Consider the following 16,111-nt stretch of genomic DNA (forward strand, 5'->3'; position numbering starts at 1 on the left):
GTGTATGTTACAAGTCTCCTAATATGCACAGCACAATGTTTACTGCAATAATTTTATTCATGTTCTTGAATAATAAGCAAAATATTAAACTGAAAGCTCCTTTATAAGGCGCCTTCTGTGAGCTCGACAGGAGAGCAGTGAGGGAGCCGATACTACTGTTGCAGAGCAGCTCTCTGGAGCTCTGCCACACTCTCAAGAGCACGTGCCTGGCGCTCGCCTACTGGCACCAGGCGGTTGAGTGCCTCCAGCAGCAGAATGTTTTCCTTCAAAAAAGTGTATTGGAATGAATCAGCCACATACAAACCATTATTTACAAAGAAAAATGCTCGTTGCACTATTAGTACTAAGTGCCCTTAACTGTGGAAGCCTTTAGTGTAGTATGCATAATAAAACAATGTGTTGGGACAACGTTGCTTCATTTTTCATAACTGGGGTTTTCTTTTTCAGAGTCAATTGTCATGTTGATTAGTGTGCCAGCAGCTGAGGTGGCCCCGCACCTTCAGGAGTCTCTACTGTCAGCACCACAAACCTATTTTTGTTCGCTGCAAAACAAAGCCTCACCTTACAATCCCGTCTTATACCAGCTGATTGCATCCTATGCCTACAAACATATTTTTGGCCCATTACGCAATTTTCTACCACCCTCAAGTGTAGTTCTCTCTCCTTGACATCCATTCTATCACGCTTATGTAATCACCTGTTATGAATTGGCAACAAGTGATCGAATACGTGCATGGCCTGCCTGCCGATTTCTTTTTTTTCTTAGTCTCAACTAGCATATCAGTTGCCACGGTTCACTACGCCACTGTCTTCCTGCCTTAATGGTATCTCCAGCAATTTTTGTTGCTTCGCTTTCTGCACAGTCCTTGACATCTCAAGTTTCTTTGTTAACCTCCAGGTTTATGTCTCATATAGCATAAACGGTACAATGCAATGGTTCTAAACTTTTTTCAAGGATATCGGTAATGTGGCGATCACGATTCGGTAATGCCTTCCATGTGCTGTTCAACCTATGAAATTTTTATATAAGTTTCCTGCTTTATATCAGTACCTGCTATTGATATTTCACCTGGATAAAGATATTCTTCCATAAATTTTGCGGGCTTAATGTCACTCATGAATTTTTGTTATCTCACCAAGTTAGTGAAGGTTACCTTCATCTTTTCCATATTTTCGCGGGCCCACTTGCATGTAAAAGCACGAGCACTGATTGGTTCTCACTGCCTTCTTTAAACTGCTGGACATTCAGTTCGTTACTACGAAAGTGACTTAATCCATGCACTCTTATTATGCTAAATATGAAACAGTAGAAATATACTTATCTGCAGTTTGTCGATGTCTCCTTCACTGTGTTGGTAGCGAGATCCATCGTCGGTACCACCACCTTGTCGCATCATAGCTATATAGGATGTCTACATTTTGCCCACACTATGTAATATTCATGACGCTCGCAGTCACGCAGAGTGGAGGAACTCGGCGCACTCGCAGAGGCAGCACCGGACAAGTTGTTCCTTCAGCACTGCGCCGTGAACAGTAGGTGCGCGTTGCAATCTGTAAAATCGCCGGAGCTATTGGCAGTCTTTCGGGGTGCACGGAAAGATTGCTCACGGAGGAACAGAACTATCCAAGAAATAGTGGCCATCGTCGAGCCTGATCACTACGTCGCGCACTGCAAGCTCGTTGTACTACGAGTTTGTTTACACTGTGCGCCTCCGATGCTTAACCGCCATGCTCGCCCAGTGAATGGATGTGATGACGTCACCACAGCGTTCCCTCGTGGTATAATGCGAAGCGTACTAAATTACAAATTCGTCTAATGCGCATGCGGTGTACATGTTGTAAGCTTTAAAATGCTTCTAAACCACGTTAAACTAACTAATAATATTGTACTAAATGCGTTTGCTTTATAACTCGCTTGTGCATTTAATGCACTCGGTGGAACGACAAACAAGTGAAAGAAGGCACGACCATGCACCGACGGTATGATCACGTGAGCCCCAGTTTGTCGACCGCCCAGAAGGCAACGCCCAAGGAATGATAGCCAGCCAGAGTGAATCTAGATAAACCAATGAAACTGGAGGCTTGTCGAAAGATAAACTGTGCCTCGGTACCATTCGTGCTTTCATCTTGGGGTATCGCCAGAGCTCATGAAGATCCCGAGTTTCGCCAAACTCGGCGCATCCTGCATAGCACCCCATGTGGAATAATCACAAACACAGAATACATCGGAATCAAGCGGCGCACTCGCACAGATAGTTATCCAGAGTTTGTTTGAATTGAGACAGCTCAGTATGTTCCACTACACACATCCATAACTTGTTCCACATTTCAATTACGTTGGGGAAGAGGGAGTACCTGAATGGATTAGTGTGAGGGGTTTAAGCTAGCATAGATCGATTATGGTTAGTTTTGGAGCTCCGTTTGACAGGTGCCAGTGTCTATGTTTCCTTCCTAATATATATTTGGCCTTGGAGTATTTGGAATAATAATTTCAATCGATTTTTTTGTCTACGATTTTCTAGCAGGTCCTAGCGTGCAATGCCTCTGTTTCACAGTGCGGCCGACAGTCAGTCAGTCGGTCGGTCGGTAGGTCGGTCGGTCGGTCGTCGGTCGGTCGGTCGGTCGGTCGGTCGGTCGGTCGGTTGGTCGGTCGCTCGGTCGGCCGGCCGGCCGGCCAGCCAGCCAGCCTTTATTTGCAGGAAAATCACATCATCCTGCGGGTGGCAGAGACTAAAGGCATGATTGCCTGACGAGGTATCTGCCCCCGTAACAAAAGGAGCAGTCTACAGCAGTACAGGAGAGAGCTGGTAACAAAAGGGAAGCGGCGTTACAAATAGTACACGCATACAGCCTACACCATACATACATCATACATCCCATACAATATGGGTGTTCTTAAGCACTATGGACAGTTTATTTTAAAAAATTGCATTGAACATTCGCTCATATAAAAAAAAAATACTTGGAAGTCAACAACTGATACGGAAATTTACATTTGTTACGGTAACTTAACAACTTCAAAGGAAAACAATACTGACCGCAGTTCACGTTTGAACGTTCTTCTGGGTAGGCAGAAATCGAAAATAGAAGCACAGTTATTTAACATGTCTATTACCTGATATTCCAGATCTTGTTTTCCATAATTTGTTCTGACTTATTTATTTCTGCGTTTGGGGTTACGTATATCATATTGCGCCAAGTCAGGTGTGTAAATACTGTGGAGTTTCTGTTTATAAATTCGCTGTGCCAATATCCATAAATAGACTTTATTAGCAGGTAAAACATCAAATCTAGGAAAAAGTGGTTGCGTCGGCAACAAAGTAATAGGGCTGGTGTGGTTCACAAAAATCCGGAGGAGACGTTTTTGCAGCAGTTGTAGGCTATCGTAATTCACTTTTTTCGTTGTCCCCCAGACCAGAATGCCATACAAAAGTTTAGAATAGAACAGAGAGTAATATAGTGATTGCTTTAGCCAAAGAGGTAGAAGAGGAGCTATTTCTCTAATACATCCGACAGACTTCGCGAGTTCGGAGAGCAGATGATTGACATGAGGGGTCCAAGACAACTCTTCACTAAACCATACCCCAAGGAACTTTTGCACACTTACTTGTTCTAAGTTATGTCCTCTGTACTCTAAGTTAATCATTTTTATGCTCATTGATTGGCTTAAATATCATGTACTTTGTTTTTACTGCATTCAACTGAAATTTGTTTTGTTGCAACCATGCGGATAAATCATTTAAATACAAATTGGCCGATTGTTCAATGTCATGCAGTGTTCTACCTGTAAAGAATAAATTAGTGCCATCTGCAAACATGGTTATTGTGGGTGTTCTTTGTTGTTCTGTGATGTCATTCACATATAAGAGGAAAAGTAACGGGCCTAATATCGAACCTTGTGGGACACCTAGTTTAATGTCAAGCTGTTTTGAAGAACCACTGTCTATTTTAACAAACTGACGCCGAAACGATAAGTAGCTCTTGTTAAGGTCCAATGTGATACCACGAATTCCATAGCAATCTAATTTTATGGCTAAGATTTCGTGGTCAACGGAATCAAAAGCTTTGCCCAGATCGCGAAATATTACTAAGGTGAAGAGCTGATCTTCAAAATTTCTGATTATTTGCTGCTTGACGGCAAGAAGACCGTCCTGAGTTGTCTTATTTTTCTGAAAACAATACTGTGAGGGTGATATTATATGATACATGGTTAGATATTTTGACAGCCTGTTATTGATTGACAATTAGTAAATCTTTGAAAACACCGGTAGCACTGAGATTGGCCGGTAATTCGTAATATCGTCAATTCTACCTTTTTTGTGTATTGGAATTACTTTGGCCAGTTTTCATTTATCTGGGAAGATTCCAGTATAAAATGTGAGACTAATGAGATAGGCTAAGACAGGGCTGATAATTAATGACACTCGCTTTACAGGTTCAACTTTAATTGCATCATACCCACTTCCGACATTATTTTTAAGCGGTTTATAAGACTATTGATTTCTCTTTCGGTAACGGCATCCAAAACAGATGAATTTACTCGACGAGAAGGCCAGTAGAGCCCACTTTGTTGAATAGACGGCTGGGGTTCGGCTGCATTAATGAAATACTCGTTAATTTCATCTGCTAGCGTCTTGACTCCTATAGAGTCATTGATAACTATTTCGTCAGTCTTAACTGGTGATGGGTTTCTGCCAGTAAGGTGATTTACCTGTCTCCAGATCTTTGCCGGATCCGTTCTTATCTTAGCAAACATTGCTTCATAATATGCATGCTTGGCTTTCTTTATATCAGCGTTTAATTGATTGCGATATTTTTAAAATTCTCTGAAGAAGTCACCGTCTTTGCATTTTGTGAATTTGTGGAACATATCATTTTTCTTCTTGATGCGTTTTGGTAGGGCGGTGTCAATCGAGGGATTTTTAATTTTCCGATTACATTTCTTATACTCTCTCAGTGGAAATGCATCATTGTAGCAACTAAGAAAGACCCGAAGAAAAATCTCATACGCAGAATTTGCATCCTGCTGTAAGTGTACATTTGACCAGACAGCCCGTTCAATTAAAGAATGAAAATAGCTCAAAGAGGAGTCATTCACCACCCCATGTTCAAGCTTGCTGCGTTTATAGTTCGTGGTTAGGGTATGTTGTGTGGCAAAGAATATAGGCAGATCGTCACTGATGTCGCATGATAATGACCCTGCTTTGAAATCTGATGCATCCAGGTTTGAAATACATATATCTATAGAAGTAGAACTTTGTGAAGTAATTCGGGTTATCATAGAAATAGCATTTTCGCACCCATAGGAGGATAAGAGATTCATCAAGTCACGCGCAGAAGAGTCGTCGGCCAACATGTCGATGGTTACATCTCCCAAGAGAAAGAACTGCTTATTAGTATTAATACAATAGATTATTACATTTTCTAAATGCTGTAGGAAATGCCACTTGTATCCAGTCGGTGGTCTGTTCAGATCAGCAATTAAAAGCCTGCTGGTTTCCACCGTTAGGCACTCTATATCCCTATTCATAACTGCGCACTCATCAACAATATGATATGCATACTTTCATTGTAGATAAATAAGCAGGCCACCACCTGTACCAATTCTGTCTAGTCGTATTGGCATGTAATCAGTAAAACAAGGGGAAGGCTCATCTTTGCTTAACCATGTTTCTGTGAACATGAATGCGTCAAAATTAACTTGCAGAGACTTTAGCCAAATGTCCAGCTCATCTTGTTTGTTCCTCATGCTACGGACGTTTAAGTGATATAAGGAAAAACATGGGTGTAAATATCGAAGACTTGATTTTAGTGTGGACGATTCAGTATTGAAAGAGGCTGAGTTGTGCATCATACTGATTAAATGAAAAACCCGGACCAAGACAATGACGTCTAAGATTATTTGATGCGGGCGATATCTTCTTTGTTTGCAATTCGAATGGCATCGGTCTGTTCATCTTTCCGTGCCAAAATTTTACCCGAGCTGACCCAGACGTATTTCCATCAGGCCTTTTTCTTTTCCGCAAGGGCAGCACCAAGAAGTTGCTTGTTCTGTTGTGTTAAGTGCTCATTCACGTAAATGTGAGTGATGTCTGTGCCATTATATCCTACATCTTCAGATGACAGCTTCTTTTTTTTTGACTTAGCAAGGAACGTGTTGAGCTTGGTTCACGATATGAACCGTACAACGATGTTCTTATCCTCTCTTCTAGCCGTGGGCACCCGGTGGCAAATGTCGATATCACCATCAGTTACTGCTTCACCCACAAGTTCGCCGATCTTTTTTATCACTGAGGTCGACTCGAGCTCCTCTGGCACACCCCTAATTTCCAGGTTATTACTTCGCTGATATTGTTCGAGCTCTTCTACTTTCTTTTCAAGTCTCTCGTTTTCTGCTTTGAGATGTCGATTCTGAGCTGTTAACGCTTTTACTTCTTCATGCAACGCCTTGATGTCACCAGTAGTTGCCTTAACTTCATCCCAAGTATCTCTACAGAAGAGCAGACTATCTTCTATTTCCCTGATTTCAGCCCGCATTTCCCCGCGGAAGTCTGAAAACGCACTTGCGCGTTCCTTTTCTTCTTTCTTTGACATCGTGTGCCCACGTGAAAAAGCAGTCAAAATACAAAATATATTTTTCTTTTGGTTGTCCGGCAGCAGTGCAGCAGGCAAGGTAATTACTATAACGTGTCAAGGTCATTTGTTCTTACCTGTCACGGCATACAGGATCACTTAGTCGCCCTGCTCGCTGGGTGCACTGCTGCCGGACTGAAGAGCTAAGCAGGGATTCCGGGCTTATGTAGGCAGCCGGGCACTCTGCTCCGTCAGCGTAGACAGAGATGAGGATGCGCAGTAGGATGCACGGGCGTCACGGTGACAAAGGGCACAGGCAGCTTGCGTCGTTGATGGCCAGCCGTAGCGTTCATCCAAGGCCCCAGGAAACCTGCGGCCGCTGTCACGATATACAGGATCACATGGGCGAAATTCAGCATTATGCATACTAAGTACCTTTACCAATGAAGAACCCCAAGTTCTTTATGAGATTAGCATTAATAGGGAACTTCACACAATTTGTGATATCCATTTATCTATATATACATAACCTCTTACCCAAGGAAGTGAGCCATGTCAAAGGCACCCTGACAGACAAGTAGAACAATTCGCAAAAAGTCAGCAACCAGCGAAAACGTCAGTATCATAGGCAGCCGTATGTGAGATGTCGGTAACACAAAATTAAAGCCGGCTACACAGAAGTGACAAATTTGGCAATATGGCATGTCTAGACATTGCTTTAATGCTAACCACAGTAACGCTGACATTGAAGGCGCCTTAATTCCTACGTACGTTCCGTCGACACAACTGAGTACGTTCGGAATGTTCCGGCGAGGTAGGAAGCGTTCTTAAATATGCCCGCTCTGCCGCAGTCTTCCGGAAAGCCAGCCACCGCTTACGCACTGCCGCATCGATAAGTGCGTCAGACACATCTCTGACACAGCGGATCACAGTAGTTTGATGAACTCCCAGTCCCGTGGAAACGGAGGGCGCACAGGACTTGCTCTTCGACGGTGAGCGAAAGAAGTCCGCCACGCTGTCTCAGCAGACGAGAGTCTTCGCCCAGCTCGTCACACAGCCAGCATACTGATGTCTTCGACAGGCGAAAATGAGACTGAAACTTCACATTGGTCATGCACGTGAACGGGTCCAGGCGGTCACACTGGCGCTTGCTGCCACTGGATGCCATGACACAGGCTGCTACTGCGGCCGCCATGTTCCCGAGTTGAACTCGGAGGTGGTTTCGCGATGTACGAGTTTTGCACGAGTTCGCCTGTCAATCAAAACCAGAGGTCACGCCCCGCGCGAGGCATGTAACTCTTGTGCGTGGACCCACCACGGCTGGGCGATGCCCAACTAATTTTCCGCAAAAGCGACGCGGTGCTGAGCTGAGAGGCATCTTGACTACCGACATAAAACACGCGCAAAGCACTGTCCTCGGTGATGTACTGAGTAACAGTATCAAAAACAGAGCGTTGACTGTCACTGGCTTATGCGTATATCTTTCGGGCTGAGATGGCCCCACAACACGGTTTCATTGCCTGCATTTTGGCGACGTAGTGCACAGTAAATAATTACCGGCACGCCACTGTAGCTGTTGCAAGGCGTCGATGTGCCGGGGTGGATGAAGATGCTGAGGAGTGCGTGTCGCAGCAGTCATTTGAGATGGCTGCTCTGTCATCGATGATGTATCGGAGCCACAGCGTCGTAAACACGATCAGCGTCCGAGATCGCTCGCTTTTCTAGACACAGTGCAATGGCATGTCTTCATCACAAGCACTGCGCACTCAACATTTCCAACACCTCCACGCGTTCGAAGTCTCATTTCATAACTGCACACCCATTGCCCTACGTTGCCAAAATGCGATTGCTGCGGTGTCGTTACGATATCCATCTGCGATCGCTGCTGCCTCCAGCAGAGATAATCCGCAAGCACCTTGTAGAACACAACACACTCAAATACTGCGTACATTCGCTCAGAGGCACTTTCACGGGGCAAGCGATGACAAGCGAAGAATTGTGTCGCTGGGAAGTATGCACTTCTTCGCAATGCATCGTAGACTCTTCATGCACAAAGGTAAGCTGGTACATTTTCACTGTACTGCGTCACTACGGACCCTAAAATAACGTACCGCCATTTTGCAGTGACAGCCGTTGCTCCGGTATCTATGACTAGTGTGCGGTTTTTAATTGGTAAAGGCCTTAATGCCTAGTGAAGCGCCTGCGATGAATTCAGAGCCGTACCACAGCGCTGAGTTTTCATTCCCCTAATACATAAAGAATGGTCATGACTCACTTTACTGAGAATAGCACTGCAGAGCCCCTAGGCGACTTCTCACCGTATGAACTGCCTCGTGCGTGCGACTCGCTTCAATGTATCCGCTTCTAAGCTTTCGCCTCACTGTCGCCACTAGCGGCAAGAAGTTCAAAATTTAATAATTTGTTCGATCTCCGTTTGTCATCAGAAATTTCTAGCATTCAAAGCAAAAAAAGATGCTTAAAGAAATAAAAATGTTTGTAATTTTATTTGTTGTATTTTAATGCATTTCATTGAGCGAAAGTGCAGGTGCAAGAATGCGCCGCAATTACCCTGTTCGGATTTGACGGAGGATAGAAAGATAGTGCCCGAACGAGGAGGCACGGCCTTGACGCGCCCAAGAAAGGCGTGGCAAGCGGCTCACGGCAAGTGTGCAGATAAACAGCGGGACAGTCACGGTGTTGCTAAATGCAATAATCCATTGATAAGGATACGCAGCACTGGTGCGTTTCGTTGTGCAGCCATCTGCGCTTGAAACGTGGAAGCAGCGTGCCGCGCAGGGTGCGCTCATGATGTCATACACGGCTTTTAGTCTACATATTTCCTTGCCTGTAGTTTTTGCGCGTTCCACGCTACCTCCGTTCACTGACTGCCGTCGAGCAAACCCGGGTGAAACTCGGGTGAACGAGAAACTCGGCGCATCCTGCATAGCACCCCTCTTCACCACTTTGCAATCGCGGCGGGGTAATCTTGACGACAGGTCACGACGTGCCAATTTATTTTCTATGGCATCTCAGATTCCGATGAAACCTGGCAGGCGACTGAGGAAAAATTGACTTCTATTCTTAGTGGTGGCCTAACGGACCCCCTTTCTCCACACGAGATCGAACGCGCGCAGTGCTTAGGAAGCATAGCACCTAAAAAATGCCGTCCTATCTTTGCAAAATTATTGAACTTGAAAAGGGAAGATCTAATATTCCTGAAACGCAACAGCCTGAAGGAAAGTAAGGTCACCATTAGCGAATATTACTCGGTCGCAACACGTCTGGCGCGAAAAAAGTTGCCCGACTTCGCGAAAACCCAACCTGGATCCCCAACCCACAAACTGCGTCACAACAAGTTACTTATGAACAAGAAATCTTACATGTATGACCCCATCACTGCCACTGTCATTTCCACTGATACGAGACGCGCACATGTCAGCTCTCCCTCTGCCGCTATCTCTGCCAACACTTCCTACAGGAACGAGTGAGGGGTAGTGGCCAGACATCCTCGGCTTCAGTATCGCTTCTTTTTAGTGATATCAGAGGCGTCTTTAACAAGTACAACTCACTGACATCAGCAATCGACACACGTTCCGCTATAATAATCGCGCTAACGGAAGCATGGCTCACTGCGCATGTCTGCGACCCTGATATCTTTTTCAATGCTCATCGCTTCTGATTCCATCGTTCTGATCGTATCACGCAGAGAGGCGGCGGCGCGCTTCTCGCAATTCCCAATGATATACCATCATCATGTGTACACGTGCAGGCTGATCTAGAATTAGCATGGTCATGAATAACACTTAATCATCATAAAGTTGTAATAGGGTTATGCTACCGTCCACCTTCGTCGTCACCTAATTTTAGTAACGAATTTGATGACGCTGTTAACATCGTCACAACACTCTTTTTTCATCACCGGTGTTCCTACTTGGCGATTTAGTTTACCAAACATAACATGGAATGCCGACCCCCCTTTAATATCGCGACGCTCATCTCAAGCTCGCGACCTTTTAGACCTGTGTTCTGTATTCTCACTCGTGCAGATGTGCACTCAGGCAACTAGAATAACAGCTAACACGGCGAATACACTAGCTTTAATCCTCACTAATCGACCCGACATAGTGTCGCCTGTAACGTACCTTCCAGGAATTAGCGACCACTTGCTTCTACAGTTTGATCTTAAACTAGACCTTCCTAAACCTAACAAGAAGTAAAAAATAATACAAGACTAATACAGAGCAAATTATCAGGCCATAAATATGTTCTTTCATCTTCTTTTATCGGCGTTTTCCTTGATGGCTGTGAACACCGTAGTGTACAAACAAATTGGAACATGTTCACAGCTATAGTGGCCCATCTAACTGAACAGTACATTCCTCAGCGCATCATTCCAACTCACACAAACTCTCCCTGGTACAATAATCACATTTAGGGTTTATCAAATAAAAAGAAACGCCTCTTACCACGTTTTAAAGCTTTCACCCACAATTTAACGTTGGGCATCGCATACTGCGGCGTCAAGCGAATATGTGCAAGCGCTCAAAGACGCTAAAAAGCCCTTCCATACACCTGTTCTCCCTTCAATGGCTACCATCAAAGTGAAAAAAATTTGTCGTGCAAATATTCTTTCCGCTGACAACAGCCTTGTCTTAAACGACTCTTCCGGTGTTCCAATGCGCTCCGACCTTTCTGCCACCATACTAAACCATACATTTTCAGAAAATTTCACAGCCACATCTAGCGTACATATGTCAAGTACACAGCGCTTTAACTATGTTAACATGCCCTCCATAATTGTTGCTACATCGGGTATCAGCAAGCTTATTAATGGACTATGCAGTCATTCAGCTCCCGGATACGATTACATTACCTCGAAATTCTTAAAAAAACACTTCAAAATATCGTTATAATATACTATCCAAACTTTTCCAACAATTCCTTCACCATGGTATGCTACCTAATGAGTGGAAAATAGGCAAGGTGATTCCAGTGTATAAATCCGGCAGCAAAGCATCCCCTAATAATTATCGTCCAATCTCTCTCACCAGTACGTGCTGTAAAATGCTCGAACATATTATTTTTACCAACACGGTTAATTTCCGCGAATTGAACTCATTTTATTACATCAGCACAACACGATTTTCGGAAATCTTACTCCTGTGAAACCCAATTAATATCGTTCACGCATGCACAACACCATATGCTTGACCAATCATCACTAGCCGATTGTATAATCTTTGATTTTTCAAAAGCATTCGACAAGGTGTGGCTCAAACTATTCCTTCACAAACTAAGACAACTTAACTCTGACTGTAACCTTTTGAAATGAATTGAGTGTTTTCTTCCCAACCGCTCGCAATTTGTTTGTGCTAACGGCATTAGCTCCGATTTTACAGAGGTCCGCTCAGGTGTTCCACAGGGTGCTGTCCTTGGACCCCTTTTGTTCCTAATTTACATTAATGATCTTCCCTCGCTTATCAGCTCCCATATCCATCTGCTCGCTGATAATTGCGTCATTTTCAGAGAAATTGCCAATGCTAATGATATTGAATTACTTTAGTTGGATCTTACCACTATAGGGAACTGGTGCAATGAATGGTTAATGTAGCTAAATGGTAACAAATTCAAAGTGACGCGCGTGTCTAGGAAAACATCTACCATACCATCATACTACATTAAAGACATGTCATTGGAATCAGTTTCTTTATATAAATATCTCGGTTTTTATATCACTTATAACGTCAGTCGGTCTCTTCATACTGAGAACATATTTAAAAACAGTAATCGCATGCTTGGCTACATACCTCGCAATTTTTTCAACGTACCTAGTAATTTGAAGCTTTTGTTATATAAAACGTTAATACGACCCGAACTCGAATATGCGACTCCGGTATGGGACCCTGCTCATGAAAACCTAATCACTGACCTCCAGTAGGTTAAAAATAACTCTGTACGTTTTATTCTTGCTAACTACAACTGCACTTGCGAGTATAACTAACATGAAATCGAATCTTTGCGTCCCATCGCTGGCATTTCGCAGAAAAGTGTCTCCTATTGCCCTCTTCCACATGTTGTACCATCATCATACTCTACGAGATCACCTCATCCGCCATCGAATTTATGTATCCCGTCGTATCGATCATCAGTACAAAGTCGGCATTTTGTCATGCAACGTTAAACGTTTCTCACATTCATTCCGGCCGTGAACCTCACGTGACTGCAACCATCTTCCCGCTGAAGTTGTAGGCCTTACTAATTATGAACGGGTCCGTGAAGCCTTAGCTAATAGTTTGTAAGCAAGTGCCATTTATACACTCATGTAACACACTGTATTTGTCTTCTTCATTATTTTGGATTTACCACTCCCCCTTGGCCCTGAGGGGTATAATAAAATGAAATCAAAAATCAAATAAAGGGCAAATCCGGCGATTTTTAGATCCTGTCAAGGTAATGGCATTTTTAGGTTACAAATCCTCCCTGTAACGGCTGTGATAGCAGAATTGGCGCGACGAATTGAAGGAGCGTGAGGCATGCCGGTCCCGTGAGCGTGGAGACCGAAAGCGCTCAAGACCAGACGCTCAGTTGATTCGCAACCCTGCTGCACCATTGGTATCATGTCTTCGGATGACAGATGGGAGCTGTCAAACAGCGACAATTGCAAATATAGGGAATACTACAGCACTGAATCGCCGTTTGCGCTCGATCCGCCACCACGGCAGGCATCTGTGGCCAAGCGCAGCACGTCCCCATCTAACGTAGAGACGAAGCGTAAGTGACAGTCCAGAAATCATACATGGAATTCTGACGCTGTTACAAATGCACTTGTGCCGAATTGTAGAATGTCCTTGGGGAAGAACAGAAATGCTTCTTTGAAATTCCAGCTATTTGGCACCTGCTCAGTCCGCGCTGCTGACTTGCATGGCAGAACATCGCCTGATCCCTTGTATTTGGATGGGGACCTGATTGAGGTAAACAGGCGGTAACTGCATTTTTATAATCTGAAGTACCTGGAGCAGCTGACAGAAACGGGGGAGTAATGAAATGCTTTTATTCGGTTACGAAAATTGTGCAGCAACACCTTCTTTACATTTAAAACGGCCGTGACCTCGCATGTGCAGCGGCAAAACCGAACCCCGTGAAATGTGGCTTTAACACTTGCCCACGCTTGCGCTCGTTGACATGAGGCTTGCAACCACCTGCTCGCGGCTACCCTACTCGCGCGTTCAGCCCCACGTAAGAACGCACTTCTAGAGATTGTTGCGGTGGAGTGGCTAGAAGCCAAGTATTTTGATGTCCTCAGTTATTATCGCTCTCCCGGTTAATCGAACAACCGAGTTGCCATTTTTGCTTCAATATATCCATAAAATTACCCCTTCACGCGCTTTTTTTCTATTTTAGCGGTATCGTTAAGTGATTAAGTATCGGTATCGGTATCGTTAAGTATAGTGATTTAAACTTTACTGCTTTCACATACCAGTGCATGCGCACGTCATTTCTTTTACTTTGTGATACATCTTCATGCTGAGTAGCGCCGAGCTCTGTGGAGGCTCGAAGATGAAAGATCTAATGGTGTCAAGATAAAGCTTGTCCCTCGGCACGCCTCCTGCTTCAGTGCTTTTTCTTGATTCATTCTGGGTGGTCATCATCCCTTGGACGTTGCCCAAGGATGATGGTCGACAAACATGAGCTCACGTGATCATACCGTCAGTGCACAGTCGATGGCTTCTCTCACGCATTTGTCCTTAAACCTAGTGCATTACATGCCCAAACAACTTATAATATAAACGGATTTATTACAATATTAGGAGTCAATTTAATGTGGTTTATAAGGATTTCAATCTTTACAAGACGTACACGGAATGTCTATTAGTCTAGCTTGTAATTTAATGCGTATTGCGTTATACCACGAGGGAATGATCCCCCTCCTCTTTCCTCTGCAATAGATTGGTTTGGCTCGTTACGTGCTTGTGCTCGCATTTCCGTGCACAGATTGGAGTGTACCTCGTTTTCGCTCTGTGCTTCGAACAGGCAACTAGTTTCTGCTTCTCCTTCCTCTGGATTGACTTGATGCGGCTCGCAACGTGTTTGCGCTCGTACTTCCGAGCACATATTGGCGTGCGCATGGTTCTCGCACAGTGCTTTCAACAGATCGCTCGTTGCTCGCGCTCAAGTAAGGCTGCAAGATGAAGTGAGCGTCAGCCAGCGCAGAAGTGGTTCGCTGCGGGCTTAACGTGTAAGCACGCAGGAGTTCCGGAAAACACTCATATAATCGAAGGGTAAGGAAACTATGCTTTATTTTCTTTTACGTTTTGATACACCTTCACACACGTAGCGCCGAGCAACGGATTCCAAGAACCGAAGGGAAAGACACCTCATACTCGGTAGCCCCGAGCGATCCATAGCTTTTAAAAAAGCGCAAGAAAGGATCTTTGCAGGGCACGTGGCATCTAATTAACTGCCGCCACATCCATGTCAAGTTTGACAATAACTTTAAATTTTTTGTTTTTACAAGTGGCCGCCCTCGATGAGGTCCAAAAAGTTCAGGCTTTGGTTGAATGTGTCGCGAGTGCAAATTCAGGCTGGTCCCGTTAGCATCAACTAAATCTGGAATACAGTTATTTAGAGCTCATTCGTCACTATGAATAATAGTCCGTGATTGAATGGCTGCAATAATGGGGTCTAGCGTCGCCGCCTCTCATCGGTCGAGCTTGAAAAGTCGCAGCTCCCATCTGCTCGCACATACCATACCAAAGACCCATGGTTCACGATCTGCAACGTCGCTATAATTTTGGCGGCTCGGCGGAACGCTGTCGCCCGTCATCAAGTGGCCTCGATTGTACTTTCGCTTGACGCGAAGAAGGCACTTGTCAATTTGCACTATCGTCCAGGGGCCACCGAGTGAATGTTGCCACAGTAGCTCGTCCTACACGACCTCACGGGCATAGCTACTCCAGTCGGTGATGGTGGTCTACGGCAAAGGAAACAAGTTTTCAGTCATCATCTATCCCAGTACCTGAGCCAAATTAGTTGCTGCTTGGACCACAGCCGACGGCCTTTCGGTGTGCCATGTGGGTAACCTCAGGCCGTATGCGGTGCATAAAGGTCTCCTACAACGAGTAAGGGGCACTTATTTGCTATGCGCTTCGCAAGTGCAAAGAGGCGTTCGAAGTTGCTTTGTAGGCACTTTGGGTGGCTATATACATTTAGGATGAAGAGACTGACGCTCAAGCGTGTCGCGGCACAAGCTCAATTAGAAGGTGACCAATGTCTTGAATCGCTTGGGGATGGGAGATGGTGGTGATTGAGCGACTAACTACACACGCTACCCGGGAGCGTGGGGGAGGGATGTGGGTAGACTAGGAGTAAAGCCGGGAACGGTAAGTGGGCTGCAGGGTTCCTGCAGGGCAAGGATGTCGAGCCCTGTTGTGCAGGACAGCAGTTGGTGGACCACATGACGCGGTTGGCCAAAGCCCCGGCAGTTCCACTGCTAGAGTGTAAGATTACGGTTTGGAGCTGCCATCATGTGAGTCGATAG

The sequence above is a fragment of the Dermacentor albipictus genome, chromosome 4 (assembly GCF_038994185.2).
Source record: "Dermacentor albipictus isolate Rhodes 1998 colony chromosome 4, USDA_Dalb.pri_finalv2, whole genome shotgun sequence".
In the NCBI taxonomy this organism is placed as follows: Eukaryota; Metazoa; Arthropoda; class Arachnida; order Ixodida; family Ixodidae; genus Dermacentor; species Dermacentor albipictus.